This window comes from Ranitomeya variabilis, chromosome 8 (assembly GCF_051348905.1).
Source record: "Ranitomeya variabilis isolate aRanVar5 chromosome 8, aRanVar5.hap1, whole genome shotgun sequence".
Lineage (NCBI taxonomy): Eukaryota > Metazoa > Chordata > Amphibia > Anura > Dendrobatidae > Ranitomeya > Ranitomeya variabilis.
In genome coordinates, this window is record NC_135239.1 from 14561790 (window position 1) to 14586168 (window position 24379).

At 46.3% G+C, this 24379-nt stretch overlaps 1 long non-coding RNA gene across 1 annotated transcript; it reads right to left on the bottom strand.

The window, feature by feature from the left end:
• Positions 1–15259: 15259 nt before the first annotated feature.
• On the bottom strand, positions 15260–21724 carry LOC143788350 (uncharacterized). The gene is made up of 3 exons (XR_013218610.1): positions 21622–21724; positions 16541–16773; positions 15260–15620 (listed from the first exon to the last, which is right to left on the bottom strand). It is a non-coding gene; the product is annotated as an uncharacterized LOC143788350 (long non-coding RNA).
• Positions 21725–24379: the final 2655 nt, after the last annotated feature.

The following is a 24379-nucleotide window of genomic DNA, read 5'->3' on the forward strand; positions in this document are numbered from 1 at the left end:
ACTTCTCCCGTCATAGTTCCCCATGCCAGTCCACACTGGGGGGGACATCTTTCTCCACATAATCTCCACAAGGGAGTGAATTCTTCTACTCAGGATAGATAAAGCTGCACATGTGCTCTCCTCCATGCTGGTTATCCTGTTTGCTTCTATCCAGGTCCAGATCCACGTGGCTGCCACACCACCGACTTTGCTTCACCTACCCCCTGCGATAGGGAAAGGCAGGCTTGATATCGTGAGCACTTCCACACTTTAGTGTGTTTCCACAGAGAGACAATCTGTGAAGGTCCCTCCATCAGTGTAATATTTCTTGGACTACACATAGCACTTCCTCTAATAGCAAGTGAAGAGAACTCTGCTCCAGCCGCCCTGAGAGGCCATAACCTCGCTTGTCTCGTGAGGAGAAGCATTACTTTCATATTCACAATATACTGTGAACTTTGCCTTTAGGAGAGTGACTGTGCCCGTTACCTCTCAGTAAAATGTATGTTTACAAGTTCCCCTGCGTGTCCGGCTGCTTGAGATTACACCAACAACATGGGCGCTCCAAACCCGGCACCCAGACACCGCTGTTACAGGAGTGCCCCCGGGTGGTCCTACACCATCCACAAGTGCCATCTCCCGCTATTGACAATTGTTATGGACACGAAGGAAGTGTTGAGGTTTCCAGCGAGCCACTTCAGCTACCGTGACATCATTATCCGCTGCCAGTGGGACTACATGCCCCAGCTGGCCCTTCTGCAACCTCTGGCGCCTCCCCAGTGGCCCACCACAAGTGCATATATCTGAATCCAGTTGTGCGGGTAATTCTGACTTAATCTCCGACGGGGCCACTGAAGAAAGCAACGTAAGGGTCTTTTTTTCCTCTTTTGAGCATGTTGCAGTGATAGTTGTCTTACTTTTGTGCTGTAGCGGAATAGACGTCCATGTCAGCTTGATACTTGCACCTGTATTCTGTCGTCTCGGACCTTTACTTACGGTCACCTTCTGTAAGTGCGGTTTCAGCACCTCGGAGAGCACCTTAAATATCACGCACAGTAATAGAGTCATAGTCCCAAGTTGGAAGCACAAGATGTGTGGATGATGTTACTCCCCAGATATCTAACTAGAAAGTAGAATTACAGGTTATCTCTGTTGATGAGAAGAACCAAATTGGATTTTTTTTGCAGGTTTACAGTCGTATAAAAAGTTGACACAATCTCTTATTAGATGCAGAGAACACGACAACTAGGGGAGGCAGGTCACTCCGAGGACGCATAAAACCTTCCCCGCAGTAACCTTCCTGCAATCTATACCGTCTCCCAGGATAAAAGCAAAATATCATAAATTAAGAGGTAGAAAAATGATAAAGAAAAATAACTTGCACACATAAAAGTGAGCATTAAACTGAACCAGAATCCCGCTTTACTGGTCGCCAGAATGACGCTTTACTGGTAAGAAATTATCCTGCAATCACTGTCTGTAAAGACCAAAAACGCAAAATGTAATCACTTAGTAGCACAGGCTTCTGATTTAAAATAATAAATGGTAACAAGATAAAGTCCTTTAAGACTGGGGGGTCTTTGAGAAGCTTCTGTCCCTGTAACCAGCGGTAGAGGACATAGAATGAGGGGAGTTGGTTCCCAAGGAAAGAGTTTTGCAGCGAGCACAAGACCAAATGTAGCTTCACAAAGGAAGAGCGGAAAATGGTAAGAGATCGTAGTGGACGAGCAGCGTTGGGAGACGGGACACAACTAACCAGGACGGATAATTTCAAATTGGTCATCCTAAATCTGAAGATTAAAAAAAAAAAATAAACAGCCAGTGAAAGGGAGTCAGAGATTCACATCCCCAGGGATAATAAGTGGAGAACAGGAGCACATGGCGTACCGACCGCACAGCCGCAGTGCCAGATTAGGAGACCACTATTCACTTAGGTTCAGAGGTTGACACCAGATCATTCGGATCCCGACACCCATTTTGCTGTTTACGTGTAACTTTTTTAAGATTCTTGTCTTATAAGGTAAAACGATGAAGTCTACATAAAATCTTGTGTCGTCCACACACCTTTCCAGGACACCTTCACTGAGACCTCCCATAACAGGTTCAATTCTACTCTCTAAATTTCTCCCCACGTTCCAATCAGAGGTTCGAAAGTTGGATGTGGACACCATGTTCCCTGCTATCAAAGACTAATGAGCCTAATCTAAGGTGGAAAGGGCAATATGGTAGAAAGGTTCAATCTGAAGACCCTGTATGAATGGCGCGGAGGTCAATCATGCCTACTGTCCCTCTATTACTTTTAATAGGAGCACCAACGAGTGCAGCACTCGGCTCGGCAATATCCGTCACTCCCATTATGAACTAATGGAGAGTTAGTGCACATGATAAACCTCTGCTCCGTTCAGCCTGGTTCTCAGGATCGGTGAGGGCCACAGCGGTCAGACTTCCAGCAATTGAAAAGCTATCCAATTAACCGTGTTTAGGGGGTAACTTTTAAACTTAGAACACCCCTTTAAAAGGCTTTGGGTGATGATGTCACTGGAAGCAACTTGTAAAACCCACCGTGCACCACAGCAAAGGGCAGCGGCCGTAGGGGAAGGGAGCAGAGCCCGGTCCTGGAGCCGAGACAGATGAGTAACTCTGTATCAGTGAAAAACTCCCTGGAATACAATGTAACATGAGTTATATTTACCGATATCCATTCTGCTGTTTACCTGAGAGCGATAAATGACAGAACACAATTGCACAAATGCCTACAAGATGCGGCGTTTATTAGCACATTTGCTATTTGAGTTGGTAAATGTCTGCGGTTTATCTGCCAGACCTGATAATATGACAGAATGACAACGCTTATCTACAAATGGCTGTAATTTATATTTATACCGATCGTGATTTAGCAATGTCAGAAGCAGCTGGCCGAGCCGGCTCCAGTCCCTGCGCCGCAGACCAGCAATGTGTTACACGGCATTGCCGGCGAGGTGTCAGGCGGCACAATGCGCCCACAGGACGGCGCACACTACTCTGACAACAGCTCTTAATTCTGACAATTTGTAAATTCCTTGTGTTCTCATGTGGGAAGAGGTAATGAGAGAACACAGCAGCGAGGGGCTGGTGAGTGGTTATCCGGCTGCCGACCTCGGACGTCAGGACTTTCACTCGAGAAATCACTTATTGATGGTGATGCAGAATGAGGCGCTAATAGAAGATGATTCCCGGCAGCGTCTCCATGTCGTGATATAGATATACCAATGTTATATCACAACTACGCACGGAAGCCGCTCTGTTTCATGCATCTGAATGGCACCATTATGTCCTGTGCATAAATGTTCGGAATATATTGGGTTTTGGCTTTTATTTTATAAATTGAGAAAATCTTTGAACTCATGTTTCAATCCTCCGAACTTTCATCCAACCTTTAATTTTATGGGTACAAATACATTTTTGCAATATTTGCCTTCTACAGTCTTTGTTTTGTGCTGTCTATTGGTGTCTGCAGAATGAGCTGACTGAGAACTGTCCAGTGAGTTCTAAGCACAATAAAACTTATAATCTCCTATCAGGACAAGGACATCGATGGATACTCAGGTAACTCATTCTGCAGCCAGGAAAAGAGTGCAAGCCGCAGAGGTTAGAGAAGTCAAACGGAGCAACATTTGTAATGTCATCCAAAGGCGAAAATGATTTTTATTTCCCGCCAACAATACAGTCAGTAAAAGTCAGTAAAAGTGGACCCCGAGTGATTGATGTAATGTAAAATAAGAAAAACAGATAACATTCACCCTTCTCTGCTCCAGGGCCAGATTCCCGGTTTCTGTGTTTTGTTGCAGCAATTACATCACATCAGCAGCTGACGTCACCGCTGCAACCAATCACCCAGGTCAGAGACTCCTGCCATCTACACCAGCAGAGTTACTGAGCTCAGTGATTGAAAACCAAAAAAGAAGGAGGAATTGCTAGAACGAATATAAATACAAAAGGATATAAATCTTTATTGAAAGTATAATTAAAAAAGTAAAATATAGGGAAATAAAGATCTAACAAAGCAAAATACAGGAATAGGAGGTGGGTGAGCCTGAAGAGCAGACAGAGATAGAATAGACCCCCGATCAGTGAAACGCGCGTCGGGTTGTTGATGGGTGATCTTGTATGTTCAAGCATCCTTTTGGGTCCATTTTTTTCAAAAATGGAAAACATCACAAAGTTAAAAAAAAACTCCCCAGAGGTGTCCATCCTGCTAGGACACACAGATTTATCCAATTAATATATTCCGAATTAATAACCCCCAACTGTGGCGCAATGTTACATTTATCAGTGTTCCACACCAATCTTCTGATGGAACAGATACATTTATTAGAGGCTATTATTCCCACACAAATATTTACATAAATGCCAGTGACTTTTACTCTATATCCAAATGCTATTCCCGGATTATGAAATAATTCACAAAATCTGTAGAAATTGCAAGTAAATCTGGACCAAATGCAGAACACGGAAAATACCTGAACTGAAACAACAAAGTTACAGCAGCAAATTCCGTAATTACTTTATTCTTCTTCAATAGTCTAATTATCCGGAATCACTGATAATCTGGCATCCATCTCATCCAATAGAGGCCAATTTATGGGAATTTGACAGTGATAATAAGTAAACGATTGTATCTGATAAAGTCCCAGTAATGGATCTCCTTCAGTTTGTACAACACATAAAAAGTGACAGAATTCTTTACCGCAGTCTTCAAACTCAAAATCAAGAGTCTGCGCCAAGATGAATCCTGCCCGAGGCAATAAACTTATTACAGTTAATTAAACAAAGCTCCTCGCCACCTCCTGAAACTACAGGGTAAAAGCGCCAGCGTTTTATATTTTTGTTTTCTGCACCTCTGAGAAGCAAGAATTTCCATGTAGAGAAAAATACAGATGCGAGAGAATTTACTGAATACATTATGGGCTGAGTCGTCAGGCGTCGGTGAATACACAAAAAGAAAAGGAAATAAATTGAAATTTTCCAGCCCATGAGAAAAAAATATAGTAATCTTTATGCAATCTACCCAGGTTACGTATACAGACAGATACATAATATACACACGTCCACACATATACAGACATTGGATACTATGTGTACATACAGCACGGTGCACTATACAGACAGATACACAATATACACACTACACATGTCCACACATACAGACATTGGATACTATGTATACATACAGCACGGTGCATAATATACACACTACACACATATACAGACATTGGATACTATCCAGGGCCGTATTTGCCACTAGGCACGCGAGGGCACGTGCCTAGGGCGGCGACATTGCGGGGGGCGGCACCTGGGCAAGGTTTTTTTTTTGTTTGTTTTTTTTTCTTTAGTCCCGGGTCACAAATGCGACCGACCGCCCCGTCCCCCCACCTCCCGCCCCCACCCCCGCCCGCCTCCGAGTCCCACCCTCCCTCCTTGAAGACGATACTCACCCTGCTCCAGCGATGCCTGGTCTCAGCGTCTGTAGCGCGTCCTGAGTGAGCGGTCACGTGGTACCGCTCATTAAAGGTCATGAATATGCGCATATTCATGACCTTAATCAGCGGTACCACATGACCGCTCACTCAGGAAGAAGGCGCTGCGGCGGGACAGAGCCAGAGGGAGGATGTCGGCGCAGCCGCGCGGTGTGTGGGATAGCTGACAGGTGAGTATGGGGGAAAGGGAGACGGGGGACGGGGGCGGGGGGATGAAGGAGGAAGGTAAGCCGCCTGAGCCATGCAAGATGGGAGAAGGAGCGGGGGAGGGGGTGGAGAGATGAGCCATGCATACCGGGGAGTATGAGCCATCAGCCATGCATATGGGGGGGGGGAAGTATGAGCCATGCATACAGGGGAATATGAGCCATCAGCCATGCATACAGGGAGGGGGGGGGAATTATGAGCCATCAGCCATGCATATGCGGAGCGCCCCCACACCGCCGCAGGGCCGAGGGGTACCCGGAGCCGGGCCTCTGGGATCTCAGTCCTGGGGTTGTCACGGTGGCTAGACCCGGTCCGTGGCCCTGTCTGTCAGTGGGGGACGTCCGTTGTAAATAGTGATGATGATGGTGCAGTAACGGTGGTGTAGCGGTGCAGTTGTGGGGTGCAGGTCGCGGTAAATAACGAGGACACCAGGTTGCAGTCTCTTTACCTCTTTACTGGAGATCTCTCAGTCCGCAGTCCAGAATACGGTTCACCAGGCTGCGCAAGTCCGGTCGGTCCGATGGCACTTCCAGAGTTCTCCTCACAGGTGGAAATCAGTGCCCTCCTTCTTAGCGCTATGTGTTGTAGTCCTTCCCTGCTGTGCTCACGGAAAGTACCCCACAACTGTTGTGTCTGTTTCTTAAGTTCCCTCACAACTCGATTCACTGATGTTCTTCTCGTATTCCATCCCTCCCTGTTATTCAGGTTGGAACGGCACCCGTTTGTCAGGTAGGCCTGGAGTTCTTCCGGGACCCTAGAGACGCCCCTCTCCCGCAATTGCCCCCCAAGACTTCATAGGTGATATGTGGTAGACAGCCCGCCTTAAACTGACTGCCCTGCCGCTGTTTGGAGTATGGCTTGAAGCAGTATGCTATTCCACTCCCTCGGCGTTCCGGCCACCGGTAATGCGCCTCAGTAGGATGTTGCTCCGGTCCTACAGCACGACCCCTACTGGTATTCTCCTTTTTGCTTGATCTCGTTTCTCACTCAGCACAATCTATCTCGCATCTAGTCCTTTCTTGGGCACCGCCGCTATGCTGAGCAGGCACGGTCCCGTTACGTTCTTTCTAATGCCAAGCCTCTGTCAGGATCCCACCCCTGACAGAGACCCTACTGTCTCTTCCTCCACAACACCCTCTGCCACAAGGTGTTGCTTTGTTCAATCCAGTCAGCTTTCTCCTCTAACTTCCTGCCTGACCCCCAGTTTACCCACTATGGTGGGGAGTGGCCTAATGAATAGCACCCTTAGCTCCCCCCGGAGGCCCTGCTGTGAAACATATTGGTGTCTGTGATACCTGGTCAGATGAACTCCTTCAGTGCCATCGAACGCACCATGGCTCCCCATAGTGGCGGATCCACAGTACTGCAACGACCAGAACTCTGGGGCGCTGCACTCCCCCCTGGTTAAACACAGTACTCCGGGACTGGGAAGAAAACAACAATACAGGTTAGCAAAAAGACATACAATTTTGTTGAGTGCAAAACAATAAGCATACTTGAACAAGCTTCCCTTTATGGGAGGTGAGGACACTTTAACGTTACAAACATAATTAAATATCATAGCAACAGGCTACAATTAACTCTCATTACCCAACCGGGTATTCTACTAGGTGCAAACATTATTGACCAATAATTTAACTTTGCCTTTAAGGATATACTCTCTTAATCCGCTAAAGACCTTCCTATAATCACATTATAAGGTATTTTAACTTTGCATTCTCCTACTTTGAACCTGCAGGACCGCCTGTCCTAACGGCACCAGACCTACTGCCTCTCCTTTCTATTACTGGACCGCCCCGTTCAGCCAGGGCCTACTGCCTTTCGCTACTATACATGGTATAGACATAACATTCCTTTCAATTAGAGAACATTGAGCCAGCTCTATTTGGCTCCTATTAGGACTCACTTTCTAACCCCTACGGGTTCACTCTCTGTCCTTAGTAACGAACGAACTTTCTATGGGGACTCAGGGTTTACCTTCTATCCTCACCTTCATTACTACTTTCTTTACTTTCAACTAAGCAGAACTCTAAATCTACCCCTACGGGCTTTCTGCATCTTTCCTTTTAAAGAACATTATCTAGGTTTCACACTTTAAACAAATTAAACACACATAACTTTTCTTCATGCAAAACAGTTACATTTCTTTCCAGCGCATCATCATATTATTGTTCTAAAACAGTATCACTTTTCAAGTTCAGGCCAAACATCCCCTTTAAGAGGGGATCAAGTCTTTCTGAGGTAGCTCGTCTTCTCAGCCTACCAGTCTTTGCTCAGCAAAGGTTCCAGAACGGTATCTTCGCAAAGAGTCTTTAAGTAAAACCAGTAGAAAGCGCCTTTAAGAAGGTGCAAACTATTTACAAGAAAGTTTGGATCATGCACTGTTCATGATTTCTCAGTTTGTAAAACTTGTGCAAAACTGGTAGGAAAAGCAAACAATAGGGATCCCGGGTCAACTAAGGGATCCATAAAGAGTTAACCCTGAGCGGGTTTAGCAGCAAAACAGCAAGGAAATAAACAGTTAACTATTTACAGTTTCAGGTTTCCGAGGCTTAGTTGGACGGCTTCCAGGGCTGCACCTGGCACTTAACCCTTCTTGGCCTGGGCAAAGTGAGGTCCAGGGTTACACCCAGTGCTGGACAAACGCCGTTAATCCGTCCTTCATGTATGGTTAAATCATGCGCAGCGATGGAGGTCTGCGCAGCTTGAGTATGGGCATTTGCTGCAGCAGAGGTAGCGGCCGCTGCAAGATCAGTCACTGGAACGGAGTCAGCAGCTGTGGCACTAGCAGTCACTGGAGGGGTGTCGGTCGTCAGGGCAGGGTCGTCTTTCATACCTGCTTCAGATGCGGTCCCTCCGGTGCCGGTCTGCTCTGCCTCCGCTGGGGTCTGGAACGCTGGTTGCAGGGCCTTGTGCTGCGACATGGTCATCTCTGCTTGCAGCATACCCCTTTCCGGCAGGGCCTTGCTTTCCAGCTTCGGAGCGCTGGGACTTCTTCCCTGCTCCGGACCAGATGAGGCTGCCGACAGATGTCCGGTGAGGCTCCTGATGATGGCCTTCTTCCACCCGGCCTCAGTGCTCAGCTGCGTCCGCCGGGGTCGGTCGCTGAGCTCGTCCACTCCGGCCTGCAGGAATTCAGCATCAGCGGTGGAGGCCTGGTTGCGGTGCCCCTCCGGGTGGCTGGGGGAGTCCTCTGCTCCGACCCCACGCTCTGGCTCCGGGCGGCTCGCCATGGCGTCCTCCATGTCGCTCGCTCCTTCTTCCTGGTCCTTTTCCCGCTCTCTTCTTCGTGGGCGGTTTCGTTTTCGTTGTCTCTGCCCACCATTAAGGATCAGGAGGCGGATCTCGGCTGCTGACGGACACGTCCTCAAGGGGCCGAGATATTTAGACTGGGCGGCCATTGTCTTTCGCGCTCTTCAGCTTGTTCACGCCCACTTCCACGCCCTTCTTCTTCTCCTGCGCTCTCCTTAGCGCTGTAATGGCGGCGGTTTTGGCGGGAACTTCTGGCGACAAGCGGCAATACACGGCCCTTCTAATAAAGTACAGTCCAAGCACTATAAATCACAGTTCCAAGGCACACATGACCTGATTCTTCAGGCTTAAGTAGATCCTGTTCGTGACGCCAAGATGCGGAGCGCCCCCACACCGCCGCAGGGCCGAGGGGTACCCGGAGCCGGGCCTCTGGGATCTCAGTCCTGGGGTTGTCACGGTGGCTAGACCCGGTCCGTGGCCCTGTCTGTCAGTGGGGGACGTCCGTTGTAAATAGTGATGATGATGGTGCAGTAACGGTGGTGTAGCGGTGCAGTTGTGGGGTGCAGGTCGCGGTAAATAACGAGGACACCAGGTTGCAGTCTCTTTACCTCTTTACTGGAGATCTCTCAGTCCGCAGTCCAGAATACGGTTCACCAGGCTGCGCAAGTCCGGTCGGTCCGATGGCACTTCCAGAGTTCTCCTCACAGGTGGAAATCAGTGCCCTCCTTCTTAGCGCTATGTGTTGTAGTCCTTCCCTGCTGTGCTCACGGAAAGTACCCCACAACTGTTGTGTCTGTTTCTTAAGTTCCCTCACAACTCGATTCACTGATGTTCTTCTCGTATTCCATCCCTCCCTGTTATTCAGGTTGGAACGGCACCCGTTTGTCAGGTAGGCCTGGAGTTCTTCCGGGACCCTAGAGACGCCCCTCTCCCGCAATTGCCCCCCAAGACTTCATAGGTGATATGTGGTAGACAGCCCGCCTTAAACTGACTGCCCTGCCGCTGTTTGGAGTATGGCTTGAAGCTGTATGCTATTCCACTCCCTCGGCGTTCCGGCCACCGGTAATGCGCCTCAGTAGGATGTTGCTCCGGTCCTACAGCACGACCCCTACTGGTATTCTCCTTTTTGCTTGATCTCGTTTCTCACTCAGCACAATCTATCTCGCTTCTAGTCCTTCCTTGGGCACCGCCGCTATGCTGAGCAGGCACGGTCCCGTTACGTTCTTTCTAATGCCAAGCCTCTGTCAGGATCCCACCCCTGACAGAGACCCTACTGTCTCTTCCTCCACAACACCCTCTGCCACAAGGTGTTGCTTCGTCCAATCCAGTCAGCTTTCTCCTCTAACTTCCTGCCTGACCCCCAGTTTACCCACTATGGTGGGGAGTGGCCTAATGAATAGCACCCTTAGCTCCCCCCGGAGGCCCTGCTGTGAAACATATTGGTGTCTGTGATACCTGGTCAGATGAACTCCTTCAGTGCCATCGAACGCACCATGGCTCCCCTAGTGGCGGATCCACAGTACTGCAACGACCAGAACTCTGGGGCGCTGCACATACAGGGGGGGGGGAATTATGAGCCATCAGCCATGCATACAGGCGGGGGAATTATGAGCCATGCATACAGGGGAATATGAGCCATCAGCCATACATACAGGGGGGGAATTATGAGCCATGCATACGGGGAATATGAGCCATCAGCCATACATACAGGGGGGGATTATGAGCCATGCATACAGGGGGGGGGTGGAGAGATGAGCCATGCATACAGGGGGGTGGAGAGATGAGCCATGCATACAGGGGGGAGGTGGAATATGAGCCATGCATACAGGGGGGAGTGAATATGAGCCATGCATACGGGGGGAATAGGAGCCATGCATACACGAGGGGGGGTCATTATACAGTATGGAGAAAACTGTGTGTGGCCATTATACAGTATGGAGCATCATGTGTGGCCGTTATACAGTATTGAGCATCATGTGTGGCCATTATACAGTATGGAGCATCATGTGTGGCCATTATACAGTACTGAGCATCATGTGTGGCCGTTATACAGTATGGAGCATCATGTGTGGTCATTATACAGTATGGAGCATCATGTGTGGCCGTTATACAGTATGGAGCATCATGTGTGGCCATTATACAGTATGGAGCATCATGTGCGGCCAATATACAGTATGGAGCATCATGTGTGGCCATTATACAGTATGGAGCATCATGTGTGGCCGTTATACAGTATGGAGCATCATGTGTGGTCATTATACAGTATGGAGCATCATGTGTGGCCATTATACAGTATGGAGCACTGTGGCCATATTGTTTCGTTTATAATTATTGTATATAAAACAGTGTGATCAGAAGTGTTAAATGGCTGTGGTTGGGATGTGGATATGGGTGTGACTAGTTTTGAAATGGGTGTGGTCAGAGGCGTGGCCTAAAATTTGCCGCAGCGCACTACGCGGGCTGCACACTTTATACCTCCTTCCCTTCTTCAAAAGTTGGGAGGTATGGTACCGCATTTGTCAGATCACAACAAGTGCCGCAAATCCCATAGGGAAGGAATGAGGCCAAACGCAGTGTTGCTGTAAGTGATCCGTTACGCGGCAGATGCAGAAAAACTGCCGGATCTGCTGCAAAAGGCGACTTTCACATCAGCGATTCTTGCTAAAGTCACTGCCGATAGTGTCATACTCACCAAAGGGGGAGGCAGCACTAAAAGTGCCTAGGGCAGCAGAAACTCTAAATACGGCCCTGATACTATCTATACATACAGCATGGTGCATAATATACACACTACACATGTCCACACATATACAGACATTGGATACTATGCGTACATACAGCACGGTGCATAATATACACACGTCCACACATATACAGACATTGGATACTATGTGTACATACAGCACGGTGCACATCTTTAGACTGGTGCTGAAAAATTGCTGCAATGTGAGAATGATTTACAAAATGTAGGGTTATTACCAATTAAAATGCAAAATGAATGAAGAAAAGAGAAATGCACCATATTTTTTGGATTATAAGATGCACCCCCCACTCCACATATTTGGGAGTAATATGGGGTGAGTCTTATAGTCTGAATGTATCTATCAGGGGTGGGGAGCAGCGAGGTTACAGGAGGCAAGGCCGCCACTGCAGGACGCCGGAGATGGCAGGAGTGGGGCGATGCTGTGGGCTTTGGGCTGAGAGGAGGGGGCGCCTCAGCTTTGCAAGATAGAAGCCATTGATCTCCAGTGGTGGGCTTCAGGACAATGTCGGCAGAGTCCCAGCTCTGCACATTGAGCTCCAGAAGAAAAGCTGCTGGTGTCAGCGCATTTGGGAGATGAGATCTCAATCTGCACAGGCGTCACCCCCGGAGGTCATTTTCCTGAAGGCTGCAGCTCAATGTCCAGAGCGGGGACTCTGCTCCTGCTTCTCACTGCCGACATTTTCTTGAAGCCCACCGTCAGGAGATAATGGTTTCTGCCTCGCACCACCAGATCACTGGTGTCTTCCTGCAATGGCGACCCTTCTCCTGCCTCCAAGTGACAAGAAGAAGTGATGGAGGTGGTGGGCGGTCAACCAGATACTGATGATGGAGGTGGTGGGCGGTCACCAGATACTGATGATAGAGGTGATGGGCGGTCACCAGATACTGATGGTGGAGGTGATGGGCAGTCACCAGATACTGATGATGGAGGTGATGGGCGGTCACCAGATACTGATGATGGAGGTGATGGGCGGTCACCAGATACTGATGATGGAGGTGATGGGCAGTCACCAGATACTGATGATGGAGGTGATGGGCGGTCACCAGATACTGATGATGGAGGTGATGGGCGGTCACCAGATACTGATGATGGAGGTGGTGGGCGGTCACCAGATACTGATGACGGAGGTGACGGGCGGTCACCAGATACTGATGATGGAGTTGACGGGCGGTCACCAGATACTGATAATGGGGGCAAGCGGCTGGCACCAGATACTGATGATGGAGGTGACGGGCAGTCACCAGATACTGATAATGGAGGCGACGAGCAGTGACAACTTTGATTTATGTGATTTACATTTGTCTCTTGTTCATTCTCTTTGTAGTTTGTTAACTGATAAAAGTCGCAAACGGACAGAAAAAAAAATGCAGCATGCTGGAAGAATCATACAAGTCTCTGGGTGAGTGTGAAACATCGCGCTGTACTTGGATGTCACCCAAATGCAGTGCGATTCCCTCAGATACCAGCAATGGAGGCGATGGAGAAATTCATTTCTCTGGCTCCTCCGTGTCTCCTCTGATGTGAGAGGATCGGAGCACGGAGCGCTGACACTCGGATCCAGGGCACCGCAGAGCTGGAGCTGAGGGTCATTAGCAGATCGCATCCGATGCATTACAGTAATGTGACTCCGGCCTTCCCCTGATTCCGGCGATGTTTTGTTCCTGCTCCCCTCTATTCCTGACATACGGCCTCTTCTTCCCTGCCCTTAGATCTAGTCTTGTAAGTGAGTGTGGTTCTCAAGTTCTCGGCGGGCATCTTGATGGCCACGCCTATTTGGCTAACAAGACTAGTTTTATATGCAAAAGAAGATGAGGACATATTTGGGGAACAGAGAGGCGCAGGAAGAAAAGAAAAACATCACCGGATTCAGGGGAACAGCGGCATTTACACCAGGTAAGAACAATTATATATTTATGGCGAGTGATTGTCCTCTTTTAAAGTTTTCACCAGTCATTACATTGCGGATGAGACCACCTTAATGTCCCCGGAGTCCATAACAACATAGCAATAGGGGGATTCTAATTTGTATGTGAAAAGGTGAAAACTTGACATTATCTTCCTACACCTTCATTCACAAAGCTGTAATTTGTTACAATGTATCAGTGCAGCCTAAGACAACTCCACGACCCGCTCTCATGTAATGGCATACGGCATATAGGGAAACTGCCACATTGTAACAGCTGTGTGCTGTGCGAAGCTTTGCGATCACAATGGACTCTTCAGCCTCTAAATACAAGCAACAATGTTTCCATTCAGCAAGAGCAAGCAGAGATCTGGAAATGGTGGAGAAATGAGACAATGTACAATTTACTTCTGCAGAGGAATTCTCCAGGATGTTACATTGTAAAGTGTTATAGGGCAGTGATTTTCAACCAGTGTTCCGCGGCACACTAGTGTGCTGCGACACATGGTCGGGTGTGCCGCGGGGAAAGTTCCCCAAACTATGGTGCCCCCTCCTTTCTGCCCCGATCTCCTGTCCGCTCCCCTCCTCCCTCCTGTCCGCTCCCCCGGTCCTCCGATCCCGCCCCCCGTCTTCCGATCCCACCCCCCCATACTTACCTAGCTCCGATGTCCCTCCCGGTGTCCGGCCGTCTTCTCCATGGGCGCCGCCATCTTGGAAAACGGCGGGCGCATGCGCAGTGCGCCCGCCGAATCTGCCGGCCGGCAGATTCGTTCCTATACATTTTGGTCGCTGTGATAAGTTCTATCACAGCGATCAAAATAAAAAAAATAGTAAATAACCCCCCCTTTATCACCCCCATAGGTAGGGACAATAATAAAATACAGAAAATATAATTATTTTTGTTTTTCCATTAGGGTTAGGGTTAGGGGTAGGGTTAGGGGTAGGGTTAGGGGTAGGGGTAGGGGTAGGGTTAGGGGTAGGGGTAGGGGTAGGGGTAGGGGTAGGGGTAGGGTTGCACTTAGGGTTGCACTTAGGGTTGCACTTAGGGTTGCACTTAGGGTTGCACTTAGGGCTAGGGTTGCACTTAGGGCTAGGGTTGCACTTAGGGCTAGGGTTGCACTTAGGGCCAGGGTTGCACTTAGGGCCAGGGTTGCACTTAGGGCCAGGGTTAGAATTAGGGTTAGAATTAGGGTTGCAATTAGGGTTAGGGTTGGAATTAGGGTTAGAATTAGGCTATGTGCACACGGTGCGGATTTGGCTGCGGATCCGGAGCGGATTGGTCGCTGCGGATTCATATCAGTTTTCCATCACGTTTACAGTACCACGTAAATCTATGGAAAACCAAATCCGCTGTGAACATGGTGCGGAAAATACAGCGCGGAAACGCTGTATATTCACACTGAGTGAGTATAAATACATTTAGAATCTATATTATTAACTATATGTAGAATATGTACTGTTTTAGTGTAATTTTGTGCCATTTTGGTTGGTGGTGTGCCCCGGGATTTTTTAAGTATAAAAAGTGTGCCGCGGCTCAAAAAAGGTTGAAAATCACTGTTATAGGGGATTAAACTTTTAACCATTCCCCGACCACAGTGGAGTTTGACTCCCGGTCACCTCATTCGGCAGTGACTGTTATTGAAGAAGCGGAGATGCAGAAAATATTGTATTCTCTCTGTTTCTCGCTCTCATTCAAAAAAGACAATACATATTGCAGAACCCTGGAAATAATAGTGGATACAGACTCCCAGCGCGGAATGAAAGAGGGCGATTCAGCAGCGTCTGAAGATATAATAGAGTTTTATTCCTCTCTGGTTCAATAAATCTTCACTTACAATGGGTTTGACCTTTCTTAGTGAACTGGATGTGAGGCTTCAAAGGGGATCGTCCGCAGCTCAACTTCTCGGCAAAGAGATCCCCTTGCATGTATAATTCTCAATTACATTTTTGAGGAATCACAAAATTCTATCCATACCCCCACCATCCTGATGTGGAGTCCTGGAATAAATGAAATATTCACTGTTACTGTAATGATTCAATACGTGCTCACTTTAAGAATAGACAAACATTTTTTGTTTTGACACAGCACCATCCTTATGTACAGGTTGGGTCTGGTACTGCAACGCAGTCAAGTGAAAAAAACTAGAATGCAATAATGGAGAATCAATAAATAGATTCTAAAAGACTTATTTTAGGTAAAAAAAAAAAAAAAAAATCTGCACAAATTCAGATTCCAGCATAGGAATTTTGGGGGATTCAAATTGTGCAGATCCAGTTAAATATAAGACAATCAGTGGACATTTTACTGAATCCTGGATCCAAGATTAGATTCTGTCTGCAGTCACCACTAGGGGGAGCTCCCTGTATACAGAGATACATGATAAGATTCTGTCTGCAGCCACCACTAGGGGGAGCTCCCTGTATACAGAGATACATGATAAGATCCTGTCTGCAGCCACCACTAGGGGGAGCTCACTGTATATAGAGATACATGATAAGATCCTGGCTGCAGCCACCACTAGGGGGAGCTCACTGTATATAGAGATACATGATAAGATCCTGGCTGCAGCCACCACTAGGGGGAGCTCACAGCATTCTTTTTTACTTTCTGAGTTTATTGTATACTCAGTATGCACGGAGCTCTCCCAGTCCTCCTAGTGGTGCAGGCATCCAGGATTTTATAACTTGTGTCAGTGCAGAGGATTTAGAGCTTTATATTTTAAAAAGGGAGTCCTGACTGCAATAAAAATACATACGGAATTTTCCACTCTCTGCTGCTGCTAATAGGGGGAAAATGCAAAATGAAAAGGTGCCCCATGAAAACCAGAATCTTGTTTCTCTTCTGTGGTTTGTAGGACAATGGATAATAGGAGAATGATGTTCTGACCAATTACGGGAGGAGCTGTGTTACGTTTCACCTGGTGAGATGGAATCTCGTAGACTTCAGTCCAGATGGCCAGTTGTTGTGCAGCATGAAAAGATGACAGTGGTGCAGAGAGGTGAACAGGCTGGAGCAGTCGTTGTATAGCTGTATGCAGCAGGAGGAGAGAGGTCTCCTTCACACGTCCTGGTGATTTCTGTGCTGGAACAACCAGTAATGGTGAAATCCATGGTCCGGGTCTGTGAGACATCCGTGTGAGACATCCTTGTGCTGTCAATGTGATAGAACATAAAGATTTTTAAGTATTAAAGACATTCGAAGATAGATAGTGATGAGGAACATGATAGGTAGACAGATAGACAGACATATGTCAGTGTGATTTTGAATCAGTGCTTTGTGTTCTTATTTTTCTGTACTTGTATTTTTTTTTTTTTAAATAAAGAAATAAATTGTGGAGAGAACACCAATGGCTAACGTCTAATGTTAATATTCTAGGAAAGGGCCAATAGCTGTTTGCGTAGCCGTTACTGGTTATTATAGGGGTGACCACCACCAAAAGATGACATGGGGTCCCCTATAATTACTAATCAGCAAAGTCTATGCAGACAGATGCAGGCTAATATTAATAGTCTAGGAAGGGGCCATGGATATTGGCCCCTTCCCAGACTAAGAACATTATCCTCACCCACCCCAGAAATATCGCATCCATTAGATGCACCACTTCTGGCACTTAGCCTCCACTCTTCCCACTTGCCCAGGTGTGGTGGCAAGTGGCGTAATAGTTGTGAGGTTGATGTCAGCTGTTAAATGGCCGCTGACAGCAAGCCCAGTGGTTAGTAATGGAGAGGCATCTCTCAGACAACCCCATTATTAACCTCATAATCAAATGTAATAAAGAGTGTGGGCTAAGCGTCAGAATTGGTGCATCTAATGGATGCGACTTTTCTGGGGTGGCTGAGGGGTGATGTTCTTAGTCTGGGAGGGGGTCAATATCCATGGCTCCTGCCTAGGCTATTAATATCAGCCCACAGCTGTATGCACAGCCTTTTCTGATTAGTAAACTTAGGGGGGACCCCAAGTAATTTTTTTTTTTTGGGGGGGGAGGTCTCCCCTATAATAACCAGTAAAGGCTAAGCAAACAGCTGTGAGCTGATATTCATTGCCTGGGAATCTTTATTGCTATTGGCCCTTTCCCAAAATGATAACATTAGCCCCCAGCCATCTGCTTTCTCTCAACTCTTTATGAAAATTATAGTTTTTAAAAAAAATAATTTATACATATTTAATATGCGCTAGACAAAGACGGCGGCCGCTGACTACAAATTATCATCAGACTCGCCTGGTCTCGCTGAATGCAAGGAGACCAGGCGACAATGATGACAGTCGTAGTTAGCGCTAGACACAGATGGCGTGTGCTGACTACAACTGTCATCAAACTCACCTGTTCTCGCTGAACGCAGGGAGACCAGGCAACAATGATGACAGTAGGATTCAGCACCCGGCACCTGGGAACAGCACGAACTGTACTGCATTTTCCCAGGCACTGATACATGTCACACTGATGACACCCGGATGTCGTCCATGTGTCATCAGTGTGCAATATGCATTTTGTCCTTGCTGCATTCAAAAAAAGGTTGCTATGGGCAACAATGATAGTTTTCTTTCAAATATTTTTATAATCTGCCCGATTGTTCAACCCCAGTGTTCTGAGCGAGGGTCCTGCCCCAGTGTTCCACCGCAGTGTTCCACCCCAATGTCCTGCCCCAGTGTTCGGCCGGCGTCACACTCAGCGTATGAAAATACGGTCCGTTTTTTACGGCCGTAATACGCAGAAATGTTCCCAAAATAGTGATCCGTATGTCATCCGTATGCAGGGTGTGTCAGCGTATTTTGCGCATGGCACCCTCCGTATGTAATCCGTATGGCATCCGTACTGCGAGATTTTCTCGCAGGCTTGCAAAACCGACATCTAATGGATTTATGGGCTCAAATGTTCGGTAAAACATATATACAGTATATATATATATATTTCATTATATGTCATTGGGACACATATATATATATATATATATATATTTATATATATATATATTGTGTATTTATATTTAATTCAGCGCGAGATATGTGAAAAGCCGGTAATTCAATTGCCGGCTTTTCATTTCTCCTTCCCAAACCCGACAGGATATGAGACATGATTACATACAGTAAACCATCTCATATCCCCTTTTTTTTTGCATATTCCACACTACTAATGTTAGTAGTGTGTATGTGCAAAATTTGGGCGCTGTAGCTTGTAAAATAAAGGGTTAAATCGCGGAAAAATTTGGCGTGGGCTCCCGTGCAATTTTCTCTGCCAGAGTGGTAAAGCCAGTGACTGAGGGCAGATATTAATAGCCTAGAGAGGGTCCACGGTTATTGGCCCCCCCCTGGCTGAAAACATCTGCCCCCAGCCACCCCAGAAAAGGCACATCTGGAAGATGCGCCTATTCTGGCACTTGGCCACTCTCTTCCCACTCCCGTGTAGCGATGGGATATGGGGTAATGAAGGGTTAATGCCACCTTGCTATTGTAAGGTGACATTAAGCCAGATTAATAATGGAGAGGCGTCAATTATGTCACCTATCCATTATTAATCCAATAGTACGAAATGGTTAAAAAAAAACACACACACATCATTTAAAAGTATTTTAATGAAATAAAGACACAGGGTGTTGTAATATTTTATTATACTGGTAATCCACCTGAAGACCCTCGTCCTGTAAAAAAGGTAACATAAAAAATCAACAATATCCCATACCTTCCGTCGTTCTGTCAGTCCCACGATGTAAATCCATCTGAAGGGGTTAAATCATTTTACAGCCAGGAGCTCTGCTAATGCAGCTGTGCTCCTGTCTGTAAAATGTTGTGAATGAATGGAAAGCAGGGGAATGTCCTGAAGTTACCTTGAGTCACGGTGAGGCGCCCTCTGCTGGATGTCCTCATATGAACTTGAGCGTGGGAATTTTTCCCAGGCTCGAGTTCATATGAGAACATCCAGCAGAGGGCGTATCACCTGTTGTGATTTTGCTTTTTGCTCCCTCTAGTGGTCATTAGTGATTTGACTCTGGAGCTTCTGTCTTTTCCTATATCCTCACCTGGGCCGTTAGTTCAGGGGCGTTGCTATATAAGCTCCCTGGACCTTCAGTTCTATGCCTGGCATCGTGGAAATCAGAGCTAATCTGTTGTGCTCTTGTCCTATGATCCTGGTTCCTGTATTTCAAGCTAAGTCTGCTTCCTTGCTTTTTGCTTTTGTTTAGTTTGGTATTTTTGTCCAGCTTGTTCCAATCTGTATCCTGACCTTTGCTGGAAGCTCTAGGGGGCTAGTGTTCTCCCCCTGGACCGTTAGACGGTTCGGGGGTTCTTGAATCTCCAGCGTGGATTTTTATAGGGTTTTTGTTGACCAGATAAGTTATCTTGCTATATTCTGCTATTAGTAAGCTGGCCTCTCTTTGCTGAACCTGGTTCATTTCTGTGTTTGTCATTTCCTCTTACCTCACCGTTATTATTTGTGGGGGGCTTGTATCTTGCTTTGGGGTCCCTTTCTCTGGAGGCAAGAGAGGTCTTTGTTTTCTTCTCCTAGGGGTAGTTAGATTCTCCGGCTGGCGCGAGTCATCTAGCGATCACCGTAGGCATGATCCCCGGCTACTTCTAGTGTTGGCGTTAGGAGTAGCTATTTGGTCAACCCAGTTACCACAGCCCTATGAGCTGGATTTTTGAATCTCGCAGACTTACACGTTCCTCTGAGACCCTGTCCACTGGGGTCATAACAATCACCACCACTCAAGGTAACTACAGAATATTCCCCTGCACTCAATTCATTCCCTGGGGTTTTACAGCCAGGAGCACTGCATTAGCACAGCTCCTGGCTGTAAAATGATTTAACCCCTTCAGATGGATTTACATCGTGGGACAGAATGACGGAAGGTATGGGATATTGTTGATTTTTTATGTTAACTTTTTTACAGGACGAGGGTCTTCAGGTGGATTACCAGTATAATAAAATATTACAACACCCTGTGTCTTTATTTCATTAAAATACTTTTAAATAATGTGTGTGTGTTTTTTAACCCTTTCATACAATTGGATTAATAATGGATAGGTGACATGATTCGACGCCTCTCCATTATTTAATCTGGCTTAATGTCACCTTACAATAGCAAGGTGACATTAACCCTTCATTACCCCATATCCCACCGCTACACAGGAGTGGGAAGAGAGTGGCCAAGTGCCAGAATAGGCGCATCTTCCAGATGTGCCTTTTCTGGGGTGGCTGGGGGCAGATGTTTGTAGCCACGGGGGGTCCTATAACCATGGACCCTCTCCTGGCTATTAATATCTGCCCTCAGTCACTGGCTTTACCACTCTGGCGGAGAAAATTGCGCGGGAGCCCACGCCAATTTTTTCCACGATTTAACCCTTTATTTTACAAGCTACAGCGCCCAAATTTTGCACATACACACTACTAACATTAGTAGTGTGGAATATGCAAAAAAAAGGGATATGAGATGGTTTACTGTATGTAATCATGTCTCATATCCTGTCGGGTTTGTGAAGGAGAAAGAAAAAGCCGGCAATTGAATTACCGGCTTTTCTAGAGAACACCGCTGCGTATTTCTCGCAGGTCATACTGCTGGTCCGTGTGTAATCCGTATTTTTCTCGCCGCCATAGACTTTCATTGGCGATTTTTCTGCGCAATACGGTGACAAACGCAGCATGCTGCGATTTTCTACAGCCGTACAAGACCGTATAATACGGATCCGTAAAATACGGCTGATAGGAGCTGGGCCATAGAGATTCATTGTACCGTATGCAATCCGTATTTTCTGCACCTCTCATACGTCCGTAAAACTCGCTAGTGTGACGCCAGTCTTCCACTGCAGTGTTCTGCCCCAGTGTCTCGCCTCAGTGTTTTACCCTTGTCCCGACCCAGTGCGCCATCCCAGCATTCCACCCCAGTGTTCCGCATCATCCCCTCCTACTGGCTCCTCACTGCCTAACATCTCGGCTGATAAGTTTCATACATAGGTTCACTCTCAGACTGATTGGAAATCTCTGGTGTGAGATGGAGAATTACCAACCATGTATTTTAAGCACACAGAGCACGAAACATCATGAAAGGAGCGCCATTTGGAAAATGCAGGTCTCTTAATCTTCCATCGTGACCCATATATGTCTCCCAGCTCATGAGAAAACACCGGGAGGTCTTAGAAACTCTCGATGGAGCGTTCACCAATCACCTCGATCATTGTGGTACATAACCCGTGTTTCATACTGCCGGTCATTTTCTTGGATCTCAGGGCGACAGGAGAAAAAACATCTGAGCGGATTCTAGGAATGAGATACAGAGTTTAAGAAAAGCTTCGGCTAATTGTGAGCAATTACAACTTTCATTGATCGCCTCTCGCCAACATGGAGAATCATTCATGAGATCTCCAACTGATTATGTAAAATGTAACGACTCTTATTGAGGAAGAAAATGGAGGAAAAACTAATGTCTAGAAACGCTGCTGTCAGTGGCAGACATGGACAGTGAGGGGCCCCTGTGCAAAACGTGCGTCTGGGCCCCTCATCTATTACATAAAGACACGCACATTTACATACACCATCACATTAGCACAATATAATAACGTATGCACCTGTCAAAACACATGTACTTACACATTACACCTGTACAGTTATGGCCAAAAGTTTGGGCACCTTTGAAATTGCTCCAGAAAATTAAGAATTGCTCCCAGAAAATTACTGCTATTACACGTTTTGTCATACACATGTTTATTTCCTTTGTGTGTATTTTAATAACACCAAAAAAAACAGATACAAAGGCAAATTGGACATAATTTCACCCAAAACATCAAAAATGGGCCGGACAAAATTGTTAGCACTCAGCTTAATATTTGGTTGCACCCCCTTTGGAATAAATAACTGCAATCAATCGCTTCCTATAAGAATCAACAAGCTTCTGACACCTCTCAGCTGGAATTTTGCACCACTTTTCTTTTGCAAACTGCTCCAGGTCTCTCATATGGGAAGGCGCCTTCTCCCAACAGCAATGTTAAGATCTCTTCACAGGTGATCAATGGGATTGAGATCAGGACTCATTGTTGCCACTTCAGAACTTTCCAGTGCTTTGTTTACAACTATTTCTGGGGGCTTGTTGAAGTATGTTTGGGGTCATTGTCCTGCTGGAATATCCATGACCTTGGTTGCAAGCCTAGCTTTCTGACACTGGGCACTACATTGTGACCTCAAATCTTTTGCTAATCTTCAGATTTCATGATGTCTTACACACAGTCAAGGCATCAAGTGCCAAAGGCAGCAAAACACCCCCAAAACATATTTCAACCTCCACCATATTTGACAGTAGGTGCTGTGTTCTTATCTTTTTAGGTCTAATTCCATTTTCAGTAAAGAGTAGAATGATGTGCTTTACCAAAAAACCTCTATCTTGGTCTCATCTATCCACAAGAAGCTTTCCCAGAAGGATTTTGGCTTACTCATGTACACTTTGGCAGACTGCAGTCTAGCTTATTTATGTCTCTGTGTCAGCAGTAGGGTACTCCTGGGTCTCCTGGCATAGTCTAGCTTATTTATGTCTCTGTGTCAGCAGTAGGGTACTCCTGGGTCTCCTGGCATAGTGTTATTTTTCATTCACATGTGGATAGTTCACGCTGACACTAATGCACTCTGAGCCTGCAGGACAGCTTGGGAACTTGATTGGGGCTGCTTATCCACTATATGGATTATTCTATATTGCAACATTTCAACAATTTTTCTCTGCTGTCCACGTCGAGGGGGATTAGCTACAGTCCCATGGGTTGTAAACCTCTTGATTATGTTGTGCACTGTGGAGAAAGTAACATCAAGATCTCTGGAGATGGACTTGCAAACTTGAGATTAATTATATTGTTCAACAATTTTGGTTCTCATGTCGTCAGAGTGTTCTCTTCTCCTCTTTCTGTTTTCCGTGCTTAGTGTGACACACACAGATACATTATGCAAAGATTGAGTCAACTTCTCCCCTTTATATCTGATTTCAGGTGTGATTTTCATATTCCCCACACCTGTTACTTGCCACAGGTGAGTTTGAACGAGCATCACATGATTGAAACAAAGTTGTTTACCCGCAATATTGGAAAGGTACCAACAATTTTGTCCTGCCCATTTTGGGGGTTTTGTGTGAAATTATGTCCAATTTGCCTTTTTTTTCCTCAGTCTTTTGTGTTGTTCCAATACACCCAAAAGGAAATAAACATGTGTATAATAAAATATGTAGAATTACAATAATTTTCTGGGAGAAATACTTCATTTTCTGAAGCAATTTTAAGGGTGCCAACACTTACGGGTATGAGTGTACATAATACACGCATGTACACAGACATATACATAGTACAAACATGCACATTCAGTGAGTGAAATAAGTATTGAACACGTCACCAATTTTCTAAGTAAACCTATTGCTACTGACATGACATTTTCACCAGATGTCGGTGACAGCCCACCCAATTCACGCAGGCAAAGAAATCAGCAAAGATGTCCATAAATAAAGTTAAGTCTAATAGTTAGAAATGCCACAAGGAAAAAGTCTTGTACACCATAAGCAATTGAGGTGCAAAAAGCCATGGAAAGTCCTGACACCCACTGAAATTTATCAGTAATTAGAAAGCAATCCTGCCACTTAGTGAAAAATAATATCAGTTGGTTCAACTGATGGTGATAAAAAGGTGTCTCATTACCAAGGTGCCACACAAAAAAACATCTCCTGATGGGTTAAACCAGTGAGCTGTCTCAAGACCTTTACAACCTTATTGTTGCAAAACATCTTGATGGCATTATTTA